This window comes from Dipodomys ordii, unplaced genomic scaffold, assembly GCF_000151885.1.
Source record: "Dipodomys ordii isolate 6190 unplaced genomic scaffold, Dord_2.0 Scaffold196, whole genome shotgun sequence".
In the NCBI taxonomy this organism is placed as follows: domain Eukaryota; kingdom Metazoa; phylum Chordata; class Mammalia; order Rodentia; family Heteromyidae; genus Dipodomys; species Dipodomys ordii.
In genome coordinates this window covers 319,714-340,067 of record NW_012267412.1, presented here as the reverse complement: position 1 = coordinate 340,067, position 20,354 = coordinate 319,714, and the positions used below count along the sequence as shown (strand labels likewise).

Here is a 20,354-nt window from a genome sequence, read left to right as displayed (position 1 = left end):
AAAAAAAAAGAACCTCAGGGAAGGGAGGGAGGGAGGGGATGGTAGGGGGAAAACAATGGAGGGGGTAACAATCTTCAAGAGGAAGTGTACTCATTACCTCACTCATGTAACTGTAACCCTCTGTATAGTATCTTTACAATAAAAAGAAAAAAGAAAAAAGCTGCTTTTCCTGGACCCTTCACTACCCCATCTTCATTCCTGTGCTGAGTCTGCCTCTGACACATAGATGATGACAATATCCCAGGCAATGGCAGAACAACTAAACAGAAACAACCTTTGGCTTTGAACCATTTAGTGCACATGACTATCGAGTTCTCCTAGAACACCAGCCTACTTAGCGTCATAAATGAGGAGTAAAGTAACATTTTTTTCTTTCTTCAGTCACAAAACGTTCTGTCACTGCTGCTTAGTTTGCATCGTGATTAATATAGCCTCCTTAGAATTAAAGATAGTATGTTTTCATTTCAAAACACTGAATCTTTGCAGTAGGAAAAACTACTCCAGACCATCTTTACTTTGTTGCATCTCAATCTTTCTTTCTTACTCCAAGGCAGTCTTAATAAGGGGTAGAAATACTTGTTTCCATGTTTCTCTCATGGTCTCTGATTATTCCTGGTTCAGGACAATCTTGTCTCTCAGACATCAAAATTACCAGCACCTTTTAGCTGTCCAGAGTAGCAAATATTCTTCTTTCTCCATCCTTAAAATCCATAACCAGGGGAGTGGGGGGAGGATGGGATGGGAAGGGGAAAAATTTTTTTAAAAATCCATAACCACTGGGCCTATCTTACAGTCCTTGGTCTATGGGGCATAAAGCCCACTTGGCAATAAAATTTGAATACAAACTCAGCATATCCCTGTGGTAGGTAGTGTTGCTTGCTACTGTCCTAAATAGACTTCAGACAAAGCCTCTCTAAGCTTAGGGGGAAATGATTGAAGCTATAGACTTACACTAAACACTCCAGGAGACATACTGGCTCTAAATTTAAAATTAGCAAAATGAAATCCCATTGAAAACCATTCATAATGGAATCAGTGGCCTAAAAAAGCCACATTTTCTCAGCATGTATTTTCAGACTCATGCTACTCAAGGTTCTGTATTAGGTAGTTATCTTCAAAAGGCCACTCCTCCAGCAAAGAGGCTGGTGTCTTGAAGTGGCTTTCACTATAAAGAGAGATAAAAAGAGCCAGAAGGTAAAATAAGATTCCAGGAAAAAGAAAAAACAACAATAAAACATACTCTAATTGTTAAACATTGTAACATTTGAGAATTGGAATGCATTTCCCCAGGATAGCATTTGTTGCAGCTCACCGCTTGATTGGGCTATAAAATATTCACAGCTTTCAGGCTGAATTTACATTTAGGGCAAGTTCCTTTATTATATTTTCTGCTACAAATGCCTCATTCTATTCTGAGCTGAATGGAAGGTGCTGCTGCTGCTGCTGTTCCTGCAAACATAAAAATGTGCTGGAAAAAATTTTGAAAGAATAATTTGTATAAATCAGAGTTAAATATCTTGTTTTACCTTTAATTAATCTATGGATTATTCTAGAATCCTGGATGATGATTAAGAAAAAAATGTATAAGGAAATGAACAAGCTTATATGCAAAATAACTCTGCCTCCTTTACCTTGATTAAAACATATGTCAAAGCTATCAGAAAAATGAAATATACACAGTATCATTGACTTTGTTGAGCTACATATACAAATATCTGTATTGCTTATATTGCCCCGTCATGAAAGTACATGAGACTGTAACCTCCAGAAAATGGGAAGTAGTACTGTGGCTCAAAGTGGTACAAGTGCTATCCGTAAGCTAAAGAACCCAAGCTCCAAGTTCAAGCCCCACAACAACAACAACAAAAAAAAAATTCAAGAATTATCAAGATAGAAAAACAGCCAAAAAACATGGTGAAAGTAAGAGGAGGAAAGGTTTGTGAATAAGTAATGCACACACAAAAAATACAATGAGCCAAGTGTCTGGCTCATACTTGCAATCCTAGCTATTCAGGAGGTTAAGACCTTAGGACCAAGGTTCAAAGCCAGCCCAGGCAGAAAAGTCATGAGACTCTTATCTCTAGCCAGCAAAAAGCTGGAAGTGGAGCCGTGGATCAAGTGGTTGAGCTCCAGCCATGACTGAAAAAGCTAAGACAGTGCCCAGTCCCAACGTTCAACTTAAACATCAAAGAAATAAAAATAAAAACAAAGTAAAATACCAGTTTCTCCTTGGAGAGGAGCTAGGATTATTGTGCTTACATGGTAATATGCTGCTTTGAAAAGGGTGTAGCAAAAATGACACATATTGCCAATATATAAACAACTGCTATGATTTTCTGAAGTACAATTAGTAATAAATATTAGTAGTCTTCAAATATAACTATTTTTTTTTTTGGTCCAGTTGTGGGGCCTGAACTCTGGGCCTGAGCACTGTCCCTCAGCCCTTCAGCTCAAGGCTAGTGCTCTACCACTTGAGCCACAGCGCCACTTCCAGCTTTTTTCTTTTTGCTTATGTGGTGCTGAGGAATTGAACCCAAGGCCTCAGGCATGCAAGGCAAGCACTCTACCACTGAGCCAACTTCCCAGCCCTCAAATATAACTATTTTTTAAGTAGTAAATAAAGTTGGGTGCCAGTACCTCACAACAGTAATCCTTGCTGCTCAGAAGGCTGATACCTGAGAACTGCAGTTTAGAGCCAACCTAAGCAGAAAAATCTGCTAGACTCCTTTCTCAAAATAACCAGCAAAAAGCCAGGCTGGAGGAATGGCTCAAGTGATAGAGCATCAACTAATCAAGCAAGCCTAGCTAACATGAGGATCTATGTTCAAATCCCAGGACCAACACCACAAAAAAAAAAAAGGCAATGAAGTGTTAAGCTGGGATTGTGGGAACAGAAGCTTGGATAGTAACTGTGGAGAAAGCAACAGATAAGAATCAAAGCCTCTAATCAACAATGAAGACCCAACAAAGGAAACAAAGTAATCAACACGGTAGCAGAAACAGGATCCAGGTGTACTGGGCACAGTCAAAAGAGGCCAGGCACCAGTAGCTCATACCTATAATCCTAACTACTCAGGAGGCTGAAATGTGAAGATCTAGCTTCAAAGCCAGCTAGGCAGGAATGACTTTTATTTCCAAAAACAACAAACATGTAAGGTTGAATAGTGGTTAGCAAAGGGCCTTGCAAATGGGAGGCATCGAATAGGATTTACTAAAGAAGGAAACTTGGGATCTGTCACCACTACTGAAATAGATAATAGGGCTTTTAAAACTGGGGGAAATGGGCTCTGAAAGCAGCACCTTGGGTTCCTCATATGCAGGAAGTCTCTGCTTGTCAATCTATTCACAGCATGCCAAGCTGTTCTAGCTATCTTTTGGGATGAGATATATATCTTTTAACCTCTTGGTTTTTATTATCTCATTTCTATTCATTAAAAGTATCCCTGCTGGGAGTCATCCATTTGCAGCACAGAGGAAGGGGAAAAAAGGGAATGCATTACATTGCCTTTTTAAGTGCAGATACCAAGGCTGGTAAGGCACTCATTTTGCCCTGCAAGGAGGATTTGCATGATTTCCAAGTCTTTGTGGCAGAAATATATTTAAGGTGGTCCCTATGACCGTGAGCTCCGCCCATTCATGTCTGTGTGATCTTCACTCCTTCAGTGTAAGTAAGACTTCTCAGCAATAAGTCAAGATGCTGGGATGAACATGATTACAAGCACATAACTAACTACATGACTGTGTTATACAAAACTGGGGCACCTGTCTGGAGTCTCTCCCATGCTAGCTATGAGGAAGGATAGGCTGGGTTGAGGAACCTCACATGGCAAGAAAGTAGGGGTGGCCCCTAAGACCTGGGGATCAACAGGCAGGAAAAACAAACCTGAATCTCTCAGTCCTCCAAATACAACCCTTATCACTGGGTGCTCTTAACAACCATAACTTCCCCAGTAGCCTTCGGGGTGAGAACTTAGCCCTGGACAATGCCTTGGTCAGGACTTATGTGAAACTTTAAGCAGAGGACACAATGAGGCCAGGCCCTAGTGATGGGGGTAATAAATATGTGTTGAATTAGGCCAATGTGTTTGTGACAATATTGTTATACAACAATAAAACAGAACTTGGACACTATTCCAACTAGAAATAACTTGTTGTTACATATATACATGTATATATATATATATATATATACACATACATATGTATACATATGTATACACATATACATATGTATATACAGATATGTATATATGTGTTTATAATATATACAGTATAATAATATATACACACATATGTCTGTGTGTGTCTACACACACACACATAGTATCTAAAGGCCTTGACACACATCTAATAAAAATTACAATCATACCATTCCTGTTCTGTTGGGTTTTGTGAGGATAGCATGCAGGGCCTTGTTATTCAAATGATCTACCACTTGAATCACACTTTAGTCCTTTTGTTTTTCAGTAGAGTCTAGGTGCCTAGACTGTCCTTGGACCACGATTCTCCTACCTCCACCTTGGGCATAGCTGGGATTACAGGCATTTGCCACCACATGCAGCCTTATATTACTCCTTTTTATACAAATAATAGTAACCTAACACAGCAAACATCCTGCTTGATGACTCAAATGAGCCTAGACTATAAACTTAAAGGCAACATATGGTCACACATATGTTGTGTGACATGGTAAGAGCATTAAGAGGCTCACACTAATGCGCTATCCCTTGTGCCATACTTCCAGCTCTTTTTGCTTTCATTATCTTTTCAGACATGATCTCTTGCTTTTTTCCTTGGGTTTGACACACAGACACAATCCTCCTACCTCCACCTCCCACAATAGCTAGGACATGAACCACCACATCAGGCTTGTTTGTTGAGATAGGGTTTTGCTGACTTTCTCCCCAAGCTGGTCTGTAATCACACCCAGAGTAGCTAGGATTATAGGAGTGAGCCACTGCACTTGGCTCAGATTCTTTACATAGAAGATTTCAATTCTCAGTATGTTTCTAAAATAGCAAAGCGGATGAAATGGGTTAAATGTACATAATAGTCAACAAACTTGCACTGAATACTGCATTATAGCATAACTAATTTCCCAAAATTTACCAGCTGAAAGCATCAAATGTTTATTATCTCACAGGGCTCTGCGGGTCAGGAATCTGAGAATCCTTGCCCTCAGGTCACTCACAAATTTGCACTGTTTGCTGACAAGGGATACAGCCATCTGAAGACCTGACTGGGGTTACAGGAGTATTTCCAATGTGTATTCACACAGCTGTGTGCAAGAGGCTCTGATTCCTTGTCACGTGGGCCTTTCTACAGGACCATCTGAGTGTCCTTATGACAGGGCAGCTGGCTTCCCTGAGAGCAAGCTATCAGTAGCAAGCAAAAAGCTGCAGTAGTTTTTAGTTGCTGCTGTTACTGCTACTGCTGCTGCTGTTGCTGCTGCTGCTGCTGCTGTTGTGTGTATATGACCTAGTTAAGGAATTTTTTTTGGGGTGGTCCCGATGTGGGGCCTGAACTCTGGGCCTGGGCACTGTCCCTCAGCTCTTCAGCTCAAGGCTAGCACTCTACCACTTGAGCCACCTTCCCAGCCCCCTTAAGGAATTTTTTTAAGGACTAGCTAGTAAATACCTTAGGCTTTTATGCACTATAATCTGTATCTCAACTACTCAGTGCTATAGTGTAAAAATATCCATATACAACACAGAAACATGGGTATCATATATTCCAATAAATCTTTATTATAAAATAAGCAACCTACTAGGTGCTGGTGGCCCATGCCAGTAATACTAACTACTCAGGAGACAGACCTGCGGACAGCAGTTCAAAGCCAGTAATGGGCAGACAATTCTGAGGGACCTTTATCTCCAATTAACCAGCAAAATACCAGAAGTAGAGGTGTGGCTCAAGTGGTAAAGCACCAGTTGTGAGCAAAAAAGCTGAGCAACAGCACAAGGCTCTGAGTTCAAGCCCCTTTGTAGAAATAGTTTTCCAACCCCTGTTCTAAAGTAGTGGTTTTTATCTGAGCATTAGTGGCTCAAATCTATAATCCTAGCTACTCAGGAGGCTGAGACCTGGAAGACTGAGGTTTGAAGCTCACCTGGACAGAAAAGTTTGTGCGACTCCATCTCCAATTAATCAGCAAAATGCCAGACTGGAGGTGTAGCTCAAGTAGTGGAATGCCAGCTATGAGTAAAAAAGCAGACAGAGAGAAAAAGTGCTGAGACAGAAAGTTGAGGAAGCTGAGAGAGAAAACAAAGTGAGATGGAGGGAGAGAGAGAGAGAGAGAGAGAAAGAAATATTGAGAGAGAGAAAATTAAAAGCTAAGAAAGAGAGAGAAAGCAGGGAGTGGGAAGGACCCTGAGTTTAAGTCCCAGTCACAAACACACAAAAAAGGATCTAGTAGAAAAGAGAAGCATGAATAAATGGGAAATTTGACTACAGAAATGGAAAGTATAAAAATCAATCCAGGGCTGGGAAGGTAGCTCAATGGCAGAATGCCTGCCTTGCATGCATGAGACCCTGGGTTCGATTCCTCAGTACCACATAAACAGAAAAAGTCAGAAGTGGCTCTGTGGCCCAAGTGGTAGAGCGCAAGCCTTGAGCTGAAGAGCTGAGTGACAGAGCCCAGGCCCAGAGTTCAGGCCCCACGACCGACCAAAAAAAAAAAAATCAATCCAAAAGAAAAGTCTGGCATGGTGGCTTACATCTGTAATCCTAGCTACTCACCAGGCTGAGATGAGTTCTTGTTCCAGGCCAAGTGGAATAAAAAAAAAAAGTTTTTTTTAAGAGAATCCTTTTCTATAGAAGCTGTGATAACAGGTGCATGCTGCTGTGGCATGTACCTCAACCCAGCTACTTCAGGAAACCTAAAACAGGAAGATAACGATCCAGGTGCAAGCACAGGCAAAAATCGGAATCCTGTTTCAAAATAAATATTGCACAAAGGGCATAGAGCCATAGCTCAGCAAGAGAGAAGCTTGCCAAACAAAATAAAGACCCTGAGTTCAAACTCCATCCCCATAAAAAAAATTTTTAATGAAGAAAAGAAAAAGAAAAAAGAAATGCTAAAAAAAAATAAAGTTCAAAATGAACGAGTTCATTTCATAAGCATAGAGTACTATAGAATAAGGCAACTTTTGAGTATAGGCTTTCGTAATGTCTTCTGGTCCTTTTCTTTATCCAAGGAACCAGCATCCAGATGTTGACTATTTCTCAATTGCTAATTATTTGCTTCTACTTTTTTCCTTAATACTGGGGTTTGCTTTCAGGGCCTTGTGCTTGGCAGAAAGGTACTCTATCACATAAGCCATGAGCCCCAACCCCTTTGTTTTAGCTTATTTTTCAGATGGGGTCTGAGGACCAGACTGGGATGAGTTCCTCCCCCTCCCTCAGAGCTAGGTTTACAGGTACACAACACCATAGCTGGCCCCCGTGTTTCTTATGTATATTGTTTGAACATTTGATTCTTGGTGAATCTTTCAAGTTCAGGCAAAGTCTTCTTTTTCTTACACTTGCTTTCCATGTCTTATAATGTATTTACCTTCCAGATAATAGATCACTATGCTGCCTTTTTTCCCCCACTTTTCAACCAGCAACTCTTGATTGTTTTTGTGGTTTGATGCTGAAAATTGAGCCCAAAGCTTTACACATGCTAAACATGTGCCGGGCTACTAGCCCAGCCCCCCAAAAGTGACTTTTTATGATCGTCCCTTGATGAGTTTGTGCTCCAGTTTGTCATTATCTGGTTATTTTAGGAAAGTTGAAGAAAAATTTCTAGATATTTGGCAGCAATTGGGTTTTCCTTAACTCTCACCAAATTATTAAATTCTGGAAGCTGTTGAGTGAAAGTGGCTCATGCTTGTAATTCTAGTTACTCAGAAGCCTGATATCTGGGGATCAAGGTTTGAAGCCAGCCTGGGCAAAGTTTGAGAGACTATCTCCAATTAATAAATAAAATATTTGAATGGAGGTATGTCTCCAGGGGTTAGAGCACCGGTATTGAGTGAAAAAGTTGAGGGAGGGGCTGGGAAGGTGGCTCAGTGGTAGAGCCTTGCATGCCTGAGGCGCTGGGTTCGATTCCTCAGCACCACATAAACAGAAAAAGCCAGAAGTGGCATTGTGGCTCAAGTGGTAGAGCGCTAGCCTTGAGCTGAAGAGCTGAGGGACAGCGCCCAGGCCCAGAGTTCAGGCCCCACGACTGGACCCCCCCCCCAAAAAAAAAGGTGAGGGAGATCATGAGGAACTAAGTTCAAGCCCTAGGAACTAAGTTCAAGCCCTGGTACTCACACACACACACACACACACACACACACACACACACACACACACACAAAATCCTTAAAACTACAAGGACAATGAAAAGGCAGCCTAAACATAGGGCCCAATCATTTTTGAACCTTGCATTCTGAAGGTTTAGCTCATAAAGGATAGGACACAGAGAGAGAGAGAGAGAGAGATAGATAGAAACAGAGACCGAAACAGAGACAGAGAGGCTGTTCATCTCCAAGTTAGTACATTTTAGAATTAAGCAAACTTTTCCCCATGTGACCCCTAGTAGCCTCCGTATTCTTCCTTTTTTTTAACAGGTCATCTTATTTTTCAAACCAAAAACTGGTTTTTAAGTTATAATTCTTTTTGTCATCTGTGTTGCTATCTGTTTATTTGCCTGTGTTCTTCTGTTCATTTTTCTTTGATAAGGTATGTTAGACAGTACAGTGAACACATCCTGTTTACTTTGTATTGCACATATTGAGAAATAGACAAAAGATTGGCTGATCCTTTCAGGTATTCCATAATGGTCTATGATGTTGGTGAAAACACTTTTAATCTATGTGTATTGCAAATGAATTTCAAAGAAAACTTTTTTCGTCAGTTATAGGGCTTGAACTCAGGGTCTGGGTGCTATCCCTGTGCCCTTCCACTCAAGGAAAGCACTCTACCATTTGAGCCACAGGGCCATTTCTGGTTTATTGGAGATAAGAGTCTCATGGAGTTTTCTGAACTGTGATCCTCAGATCTCAGCCTCCTGAGTAGCTAGGATTCAGGTGTGAGCCACAGGCGTCTGGCTGAAATAAATTTTATCAGAATTGGTCACATCTTTGTACTGTGGAAATTACTGATACACATCTTATAATACAGCATGCAAGATTTGGTCTTCAAATTGTAGAATAGTGATCAAAGTAGTTATTTGTTTGCAATCACTTGGTTTCTGTGATGAAGGCAGAGTGAATTTTTTTTTGAGGGTCCTGGGGCCTGAACTCTGTGCCTGGGCACTGTCCCTCAGCTCTTCAGCTCAAGGCTAACACTCTACCACTTGAGCCACAGCACCACTTCTGGCTTCTGCTTATGTGGTGCTGAGGAATCAAACCCAGGGCCTCATGCATGCAAGGCAAGCACTCTACCACTGAGCCACCTTCCCAGCAGCAGAGTGAATTATTATGAACCCATTTTTCCAGACTGCAGAAGCTAGGAAACAGGTAAATGTTTAAATTAGACACTGCATGTGAAAGTGCCTAGGACAGAGTGTGTTCTATGTGTATGCATGTGCATATACATCTGTAAACACACACATGTACACATATAATTTGTACAGTAAGAGGAAGCACAATTTTTCTTTAAGAGAATATATTTTTACTATCAAAAGAGAGATTAGTGGGCTGGGAATGTGGCTTAGTGGTAGAGTGCTTGCCTAGCATGCTGGAAACCCTGGGTTTGATTCCTAAGTACCACATAAACAGAAAAATCTGGAAATGGTGCTGTGGCTCAAGTGGTAAAGTGCTAGCCTTGAGCAAAAGAAGCTCAGGGACAGTGCCCAGGCCCCGAGTTCAATCTCCAGGACTGGCAGAGAGACAGAGACAGAAACAGAGACAGAGAGAGACAGACGAGACAGAGAGACAGAGACAGAGACAGAGACAGATTAGTAGCATATGTGTTATTAATGCTTCTTAACTTTAATTCATGTACTCTAGTGAGCTCTGTTTAGATGATGCATGACACTTCCGTATTTGGCTATTAGCTTCCATGTTTAGGAGAAACTATTACAGCAGTTCAACTTTAAAAATACACGGGACACTATGTGATTTTCTTGTTTCCTTTGTATGTTCTTCCCCCACAGTATAACCCCTGTTTTCACTGTATTTGATTCCAATGCCTTGCATCTTGTATATACATTTTTTCTAATTTAGGGAGGGGAAAGGAAATAACAAAATGCTGTTGAAAACAAACTTTACAACTTGGTGGTGGAAGGGGAGAGGGAGGAGTTGAGGAGGTGGGAAAGGAAGGAATGGTAGGAGAAAAACATTTCCTCCATAGGTAATGTACTCATTACCTTACTCATGTAACTGTAACCCCTCTGTACAGTATCTTTACAATAAAAATATATTAAAAACTAAAAAAAAATACCCTGGACACATCCTTAAACTTCTTTTCCTTTTTAAATCCCTCTAGCATTCCATATCATTTTAATTTCCTCCTAAGATCTCTTTTCCTGGACAGCATGAGCTCTGGACCAAGGGTAGGCAAGGTAAGTTTGGCTCTGGTTTCCTTCTGCTTTCTCTTCTATTCCCCTCCATTTACTTATTTCTTACTTATTTGTCCATTTATTATTTATAGTACTGGAGTTTGAACTCAGGGCTTTAAGCTTGCTAGGTAGGTATTCTATTTCTTAGCTACGACTTTAGTCATTTTTGTTTTATTTTTCAAATAATTAAAAAAAAACTCACATTTATGAGTAGGCCATGTATTATGATATCCAGATTTTTATTGAATGAGAAGGAATCTCTTGAACTTTTTGCCAGTCTGGTCTCACCTCTCCTTTTTTTATGCTGGTGCTGGGGTTTAATTCCTGGGCCTCCACACTCTCACTTGGCTTTTTTGGCTCATGTCTGGCATTCTACCATTTGAACCATACTTCCAGTTCTGGCTTTTTGTTAGTTAATTAGAGATAAAAATCTCTTGGATTTGGGGCTGGGAAGGTGGCTCAGTGGTAGAGCACTTGCCTTGCATGCCTGAGGCCCTGGGTTCGATTCCTCAGCACCACATAAGCAAAAAAAAAAAAAGGATTAAAAAAATAAATTAATTAAAAATTAAAAAAAAAAGAAATCTCTTGGATTTGTCTGCAAGGGTTAGCTTCAAACCTCTATTCTCAGATTTCAGCCTCCTGAGTATCTACATCCGTGCCTGGTTCTGTCCCCTCCTACTTCTTTTGTGACAACTCATATTCATAAACCTTTTATTCACGGATAGCAACAGCAGGTAGGGGAAACTAAATAGGTCAGTGAGAAATGAGTCAGATATCAGGTATGTCACAGAAACCAAGAATGAATCTACAGGCCTTCAAGCAATTAGGAACTAAGAGAATTACAGGAACTACAGAGTGAGAGAAGCAAACAGCCTAGAGAGTGAAAGGCAGTGAGAAAGCAAGGCATGGTTAGCCATATCAAATACATGGAACCAGCAGCAGGGAAAGTGCAAAGTGCTTTGCACCTTTAATCAATCACTTTTTAGTCCTCTTATTCTGATGAACATCAGTCTAATGAGACAAGAGAGTCAAAAATCCTACAAATGATAATAACTGTAATAGTTGGCTGGCTGGCAGTGAATATGAGATGGAGAGTAATCACAATCCTTTGGATAAAGTTTTATTTTTTTAAAACGTATTGATTGGGGCTGGGAATGTGGCTTGGTGGTAGAGTGCTGGCCTAGAATGCATAAAGCCCTGGGTTCAATACCTCAGTACTACATAAAAAGAAAAAGCTGGAAGTGGTGCTGTGGCTCAAGTGGTAGAATGCTAGCCTTGAGCAAAAGAAGCTATTGGCAGTGCCCAAGCCCTGAGTTCAAGCCCAAGGACTGGGGAAATGTATATATGTATGTATGTATGTATTTTTTGTTATTATAAAGGTGATGTAACAGGAATTACAGTTAAGGAGTTTTCTTTACTTGTTAGAAGGAAATAATTCCAATTACATTCATTTGCACCAAAAAGAGAGAAACTGATCATGAACAATATAGTTTTCAAAAGTACTATATTTTAGCTGAGTGCAGTGGTTCACACCTATAATTCTAGCTACTCAGGAGACTGAGATCTGAGGATTGAGGTTCAAAGCCAGCCAAGGTAAATAGCATATGAGACTTTTATCTCCAATTAATCCCGAAAAAGGCAGAAGTAGAGCTGTGGTTCATGTGATAGAGTGCAAGTCCTAAACAGAAAAAGCCAAGTGGGAGTACAAAGTCCTGAGTTCAAATTTCAGTACCGGTACACACACACACACACACAGTATGCTTTGAGGAGAGAACTAAAGCTGTATATTCTATTTATTCCAAGAGGATTCTGTATATTCTATTTATTCCAAGAGGATTCTGTATATTCTATTCATTCCAAGAGGATTCTGTGGCCAAAGAGCTGGGGAAATGTTTTATCATCCTTTTATTAGAAACATTAACAAACTAAAAGTCCTGAGAAGTCTTAAAATGTATAAGCTCATTTAATTTTGCTAAGTAAATCTTTATTAAGAAATCTCTGCATAAGTAAGTTTAGAAAAGTATTTTTCGCAATTTTTTTCTTTCCCTAGCTTTTTGGTTCTGAGTTATATGACTCCTATGTATTTTTGTATGTGGACTGAGAGGAGTGAAGGCTCCTGTTTCTTGTCTGCAGGAAAATGTAGTTTCATCACATACTGAAGATTATCCTTTTTTCATTGGCTTGTCTTCCCACCTTCATCAAAATTCAATTGACCTTATATATGTTAGGTTTATTTCTGGCTACACAATTTTGTGCCACTAACTTGTCTATCCTCAGACAATACCACATTGATTATTATAGCTTTAAATAGTTAAGTCTTAAAATCATGTATTATAAGTCTCACCTACCTTCTTGTTCCTTTTCAAGATCATTTTTGCTAATCTATATCCTGTACATTTCCACATAAAAATTTAAAATCAATTTCTTCAACAATTCCTACTAGAATTTTGATGGGGACCACACTAGATCTATAGATTGAATTAGGGAGAATGGTCATCCTAACAATTGTATGTATGTGCACATACATGCATAAATTACATAGACATCTATAGCTCGTATATAGATATATGGCACTTTTTATGTATTTTGCACTTTTTGGCTTCTTAATTTTTTCTCAATATTTTTTTCATGACAATAGAGGTTTTGTGCTTTTTTCACAGATGTACTTGATTAAATTTTTGTTCAATTTTTTGTTTGTTGCTGCTGGTCCTCAAGCTTGAATTGTAGGCCTAACAGGTATTCAACTTATTTTCTTACCTGGTACTCTACCACTTGAGCCATGCCTCCAGCCCTGCTTTTTGCTAGTTATTTTCAAGATGGAGTCTCATATACTTTTCTGCCTGAGGTGTCTTTAAGCCATGATCCTCTGGACCTTAGTCTCCTGAGTAGCTAGGATTACAGGCATGAACAGGCCTGGGTGCTGTACCCAAGCTCTTTTGCTCAAGGCTAGTACTGTACCACTTTGAGCCACAGCTCCACTTCTTGTTTTCTGGTAGTTTTTGCAGATAAGAGTCTCACAACTTTCCCACCCCAGCTGGCTTTGAACAGTGAGCCTTAGACCTCAGCCTTACTGAGTAGCTAGGATTACAGGCATAAGTTACCAGCCCCTTGGCTGTATTTGGTATTTTTGCTGGTGATAGTTTCACATATTTTCTAATTGTTTTAGCTGTTCTAATTATTCCTATAGTTTATACTGAAAATAGCCTTTTGCTAAATTCAAGTAGCTCAAGTAGATTATCAAAAATAGACTTTACAAGATGTTTTAAATACACTCAATCATGTCATATAAGAATAATGGCAGTTTTACTTTTTTCTGAAAATCAAGACTTTTATTTGTTTTTGGCCTTATCATACTGCCCCTACATTAAGTATCTAATATACATTATTACCTCATTTACACATTACCTTCATAAAAACTCAATGTTATTTCTAAGTTAGCTGTTGTTGCTTTAAATACTCGGCAAAGGCTCATGGTTTAAAGACTTAATTCCCAGCTTAGCATTGGGAAGTGATGGAAGCTTTAAGAGGTAGGGCTGGGTGGGAGGCCTTCTGGTCACACAAAGAGACTGGGTCTCTGGTCTCCAACTACTTTTGCATCCCGGCCATGAAATAAATGGGTTTTTCATATCATACACTTCGGCTATGTTTGTTGCCCAGGCTCCAACACCAAAGGCCAAACTGGGTACCCGATCATTGATTAAAACAGTGCCAGTCAAAATAAACCTTTTCATTTTATAGGTTGATTAGAAAGGTGTTATAGTATCAAAAAGATGACTAACAGGCTGGGAAGGTGGCTCAGTGGTAGAGCGCTTGCCTTGCATTCATGAAGCCCTGGGTTTGATTCCTCAGCACCACATAAGCAAAAAGAAAAAAGCCGGGAGTGGCACTGTGGCTCAAGTGGTAGAGTGCTAGCCTTGAGCTGAAGAGCTCAGGGACAGCGCCCAGGCCCAGAGTTCAGGCCCCATGACGGGACCCAAAAAATAAATAAATAAATAAATAAAAATAAAAAAAAGATGACTAACACAGCACACAAGAACAAGAGTCAGAGGGTTTCAGCAAACAAGTACTAAATTAATAGTAGCTGTGAGGGGACTATTAGGGAACACGGGAAATGAGGTGGCCTTTTTGTTTGTTTGCTTGTTTTTCTCTTTGTTTTTGCAATATTGGGGACTGAAAACAGGACCCTATATAAGCTAGATAAACATTCTACCAATAAGCTACAGTCCTATCCCTTGATGATTTGTTTTTTAATGAGTATAACTCAAGTCACACTTTCATACCTTTTTGCTTTTACTTATTTTTTTCAGGTAGAGTCTTAAGTGTTTGCCCAGGGAAAGACACAGAGCACAGTCCTCTTAATTATGGCCTCCTATATCACTAGGATCATAGGGACATACTGGCACCAACTACCACACTTAGCTTATTGATTGAGATGGGAAGCTCACTCACTTTTTGCCCAGGCTGACCTTCAGCCTTAATCTTCCCAATCTCCATCTCCAAAGTATAATAAGATAATAGGCATGCGTGGCTATACTCAGTCTTATGTTGTTTCTAAATCCAATTAAAAACAACTTTAAGACCTTTAATACATTTTATTATAAATTACCAAAACAAAAATTGTACTAAAACAATTTTTTTCTAGTGTTGGTCTTGGGGCTTAAACTTAGGGCCTAGGTGCTACCCCTGAGCTTTTTTGCTCAAAGCTAGTGCTCTACTGCTTGAGCCAAACCCAGCAATTCTACATTGGAGAATTTAATTATAAAGGTGTTTGTGTGTGTGTGTGTGTGTGTATATATATATATATATATATATATATATGCACAAAGTATGAATATCAGCATTGTTTACAATAGAAAGGCCCATTAAACAACCACATATTCCCCAGCTCTATGACTAGTTATATAAATTATGGCCCATAAATACAACAGATTAGTATTTATGTACTAGTAATTGATATCACTTATTAGGAGCAGCTATTCAAATATAAGGATACTTGCTATGCACAGACAGGAAAAGATAATTCAAAATATCTTACAAGTGAAAAAACAAAGACCAGTATGTAATATAGTGTATAAAAAGAAATGAGTTGAGTTATACTTTGATGTTTCCATGTATATACAATATGAAATTCTGGAGGGAACGTTGGAAAATTCTAACAGTGGTCTGGAGAGCAGATTGGGAAAAGAATGGGGCAGACTTGGCAAACAAGACAATATACTTTGTCTGGAAATCATATTAATATGTATATTATTTATTTAAAAAGTGTTATGCTTATGAATAAGTTTTTTTTTAATTTTTTATTGTAAAGATACTATACAGAGGGTTACAGTTACATGAGCAAGGTGATGGTTCCCTTCCTACTGAGCATTGTTACCCCCTCCATTGTTTTCCCCCTACTATCCCTTCCCTCCCACCTTCCCCGAGGTTCTTTTTTTTTTTAATTGTGATTAAGTGATTACATAATTTCCCAAATTTCACAGTATTGTGGAATAATGATGCTCATTTAAAGTCACAAGTTCATTCTAACTTTCCTGGAGCAAATTGTCTATCACAGTCTATAACATATAATGGTGTACACATATACACCATACATGTGATCAGCAGCATAGGGTTATTTAGTAGTGGTATGAATAAGTTTTAATGACACCATTGATCTAGTTGTAAAAGTACTTGCCAAGTGTCTACTGTAAGTCAAGCAAGCATATTAGGGGCACTGGCAACACAGTACTGAACAAGATAAAGTATGTGCCCTGCCAGAATTTACAGTCTAGAAAAAAAGGCCAAATACACATATATTCACACACATGTATGCACACAGTCATATATGTACACCTCAGTGTTATATATATATATATACATACTTTTTATATCTATAAAATAGACTATATAATACCAGGAGCTTTTCTTTTTCTAAGGAAATCCAGGTAAAGGAAAAAGTGATGTGGTAAAAGAAAATTGGGAGGGATTGTCTGGGAAGGCCTCCCCAGGGAGGAGGTATTCTAATAAATATCTCAATGATTGGAGAAGAGGGAGGCATGCTTTCAAGGCAGCAAAGGCCTTAAGGGAAGAAAAGCTTGATGTGCTGCCTTTTGGGTGGTTGAAAGACTGACATACTTCTAATCCAGACAGAACAGCACAGCTTTCCTGGTAACCATGTCACCTGCCACTCAGGCTTATTTTCCAAGGAACCTTTACCCCTCCCTAGTCTTGCCTCATGAACCAACAACTAAATAAATATCCTTTTCCAGAAGAGGCTATTGATTTGGGGAAAGTAATCAGCTTGGGAAGTTGCAGTCACTGAGACTCAGCAGCCTAAAGGGTGAGTCAAGGTTTTCACTTCAGCCTGCTAGAACAAGGTGTCCTGTACATTCCAGCAAGAAGCACTGGGGACCAGTACCACTGTCTGGGCTCCCTCCACAGGCAGAAGTAACAAGCAGGCTGGAGAAATAGTCAGAATGTCCCTGAGGTCTTAACAGGAAGACAGGGAATGAAAAATATTCTACAGGAACAACCTCTCTCCTCAGCACTCTCCAGAGATTTCAAAGGTTTATGGCTAACAGCCAGTCTTTACAGCTTTTATATATTAACAACATTAAACTATATTTCCATATTCAAAGTCATAAAACTGACATGGACCAGGTTTTTAAATATATTGTGAGAGGGAAAGAGGAAATACGAAATTTTGCAACCCTAAAACAGCCTTAATATTCTTGTAGCGACATTCAATAAAGTCAATATGTGTGTAACATTCTGTTTAGTTCCTGGAACACTAATCTCAACTTAAAATAAGAACAGCTAAAGTGTCACAACTCTACTATTATATATGAAAGTTATTTTACATAGAGTGCTGGGATTTCTGTGGGGCAAATAAGCACAGATGTCAAAATGTAAATTAAAAAAAAACAGATTTCAAAGTTGCATGAAATTTCTTTGGCTGCTTGTCACTCCCACCCATTTGACAAAGTTTTTCCTCTTTGAAAATATATATTTGTGGCTCATTATTAAATATTTTTATTGTTATTATAAAGGTGTTGTACAGTAGAGTTACTGTTTTATAAGTCGGGTAATGAGTACATTTCTTTTTAGACAATATCACCCCTTCCTTTGCTGTCTTCCAGTTTTTACCCTCTATTCTGTGGCTCTTAAATCTAGGATCCCAACATTTTGTTACATTTTAGAGTCTACTTTATTCTCATGCATTTCATTTTTTAACAGAAAAACCTCTAGTATAATCGTTCCAGAGTAATTATTTGCTATCAAATTCACCTCAAGGAATAGCAAACTATAAAGAGAAAGGGACAAAAATCTACGCATTATTTGGAAATACTGAATTTCGGAGCACCAAATATAAATTCATTCACTTTTATTTAGTTGTAAAAATCCTTCACTCAACATAAGATGTTATGTAAGCAGGATCTGTTTTAGTAGAATATCTGATAAAAGTTGTTATGGCTTTTCATTTTTAAAAATAAAACTATGTGAACTGTTGAAATTTTCTCTTATGTAAATCTAATACACTAATTTAGAGCCAAGCAGGAACTTGATTTAATCTTAGTAAATTATTCTTATAATTCTTTTGATATTAGCACGTTATAAAGGTTTAAAAACAAAAAGCTACTTACACCAAGCTGAAGTCTGGTCAGAGTGCATGAAACTGCCAGCAGCCAACTATTTCCTCACAGACTAAACTTTGTCCCCTTCCTGGCTGTTTCTGTATCAGTTGGCGGAAACACATATCCAGCAGCCTTGGGAGCTACCACCCAACAGCCAGGTGGGAGGGTTTGTTCATATAACTCCACACCACTTATCAGCAACTTCTCAAAGGTCAAGTGAAGTATGTTTAAAGAGACAAATGTAAGGGAGATTATAGAGGAAAACCCTAGAAATTCTCATAATCTCTGCTGGCTGGGCTTTGACAGAGCATTTCTTTCCCACATGTTATATGGTGGGGGAAGGACAGTCCTCTGAGCCTCAAGTATCTTTTTTCCCCCCTTTAATAGAAGTTTTCTGTCCTGTCTAGAATCTATACAAGCGCCATCATGGCAGCAAGAGGCCAGAAGGCTGCTTTTCTGCCATAGTCCATTATCTCCGTTCCCACCTCTTTTATCAGGGAGAGGAATAATGCCCAATACCTGACATGCAGAATATCTGCTGATCTAAAGAGAGCACTTGGGTCCCGAATTCTGTTCTTGGCAAGCTGCTTCATGGGCTTATCTACTTTCTCTATACTCTTTCCCTTTGAGCTTCTGTATTTATGCAGCTTGTGCCATAAACCCTTGAAGTAGAAACCCTTTACTATGCATTTATTGCCCTAATACTTTTTTTATTTGTACACTGTAAAAAGTACAGAGGGGTTACAGTTACATGAGCAAGGTAATGAGTACATTTCCTATTGAGCATTGTTGCCTCCTCCTTTGTTTTTCCCCTACCATCCCGTCCCTCCCACCTCCACAGCTACTTCCCACCCCACTCCTGTGGAAGTTATAAAGCTAGTTTTCAACATAGTGTCTTGTACATCTCATTGTTACAATGGGTTAATTTGTATCCCTATTTAAGCATTTTGTTTTTTCCCTTTACTTCCCCAAATTAGAGGAGTGTATATACAAGATGCAGGACACTGACATCAAATACAGTGAAAACAGGGGTCATACTGTGGGGTAGGAATATACAAAGAAATTTAAAAAAACACATCGTATATTATAGATACATTAGAAATAATAGCAAGAAAGAAAAACGGTATTTGTGTTCCTATCTTGGGGTTCATTTTGCTCAACATCATCTTATATGGTCATATATACATAGCTTTTGACCTTTTCTGCTTGTCCTAGACATGTACTAGTTATTGAGAATAAGGGAAATCATGGGACCTATGTTTCTTTGAATTGCCCTAATACTTTTCTAAACATGATCTTATTCTCTCTGAGGCAATATATTTGGGGCTGGTCTTCAAATTTTCTTAGTCTGAGTCTCTTAACACAACATGACCCCTTTACTATATTGGTGCTTCTCTCTAATAACAATGAAAGGCAAAAATGTTCCTGTCCTAATCATCAGACCTGCAAATATGTTATTTTCTACAGCAAAAAGGACTTTGTAGGAGTGACTCTGCTTATGAGCCTTGAGACAGGGATCTGGATATGTCATCCAGATGGGTGCAATGTCATCATATGTGTCCTTTAAAAGCAGTGACCTTTCCCAGCTGTGACCACAGAGCTAAGGCTTGCACTAACTCTGCCTTTGAAGATGAAAGGAAGAAGGAACAATCTGAGGCGTGCATGTGGCCTGTAGAAGTTAGAAAATGCAAAGAAACTTCTTTTTCTAGAGCTTCCAAAAAGGAACATCGCCCTGAAGATGCCTTGGATTAGCACAGGGATCATGCTGGACTTGACGTAACGTGTATTGTTTTAAGCCACAAGGTTTGTTATTTATCACCATCATCATCATCATCATCATGTAGTTGAACAATCCCATAAATCAGGTTATAAGTACAATACTTCTTGATCAATGTTATCCTTTCTTTTGTTCTCCCCCATTTTCCCCTCCAATCCCAACCCTCAAGTTACATAGTTCATTTTTGTTACTTCTTTAATGACAGCATTGAAAAATAACATGGGTACTTTCATTTCAAAATATCCCTTTTACAATGTGATATCCAGGACTGAATAGCACACCTCCAAATGAAGTCTAAAGAAAAAAGAAAGTTACAGGACTAGCAAATTCTTTAGAGTGCATTTGATGTATATGTTTGGGAAAGGGAGTGTGTGTGTGTGTGTGTGTGTGTGTGTGTGTATTATGATATTTAGGATAGTCTTGAGGACAGCAACTA

General features: G+C 39.0%; 1 protein-coding gene across 1 annotated transcript in view; it reads right to left on the bottom strand.

Annotated features, from left to right (window-relative positions):
- The window catches only part of Map3k13 (mitogen-activated protein kinase kinase kinase 13), a 134,339-nt gene extending 116,136 nt beyond the window's left edge, over window positions 1-18,203 (bottom strand). The window contains exon 1 of the mRNA XM_013034761.1: window positions 18,151-18,203. The gene's annotated coding sequence lies outside the window, so the exon portion shown is untranslated. The remainder of the gene's footprint in view (window positions 1-18,150) is intronic.
- Window positions 18,204-20,354: the final 2,151 nt, after the last annotated feature.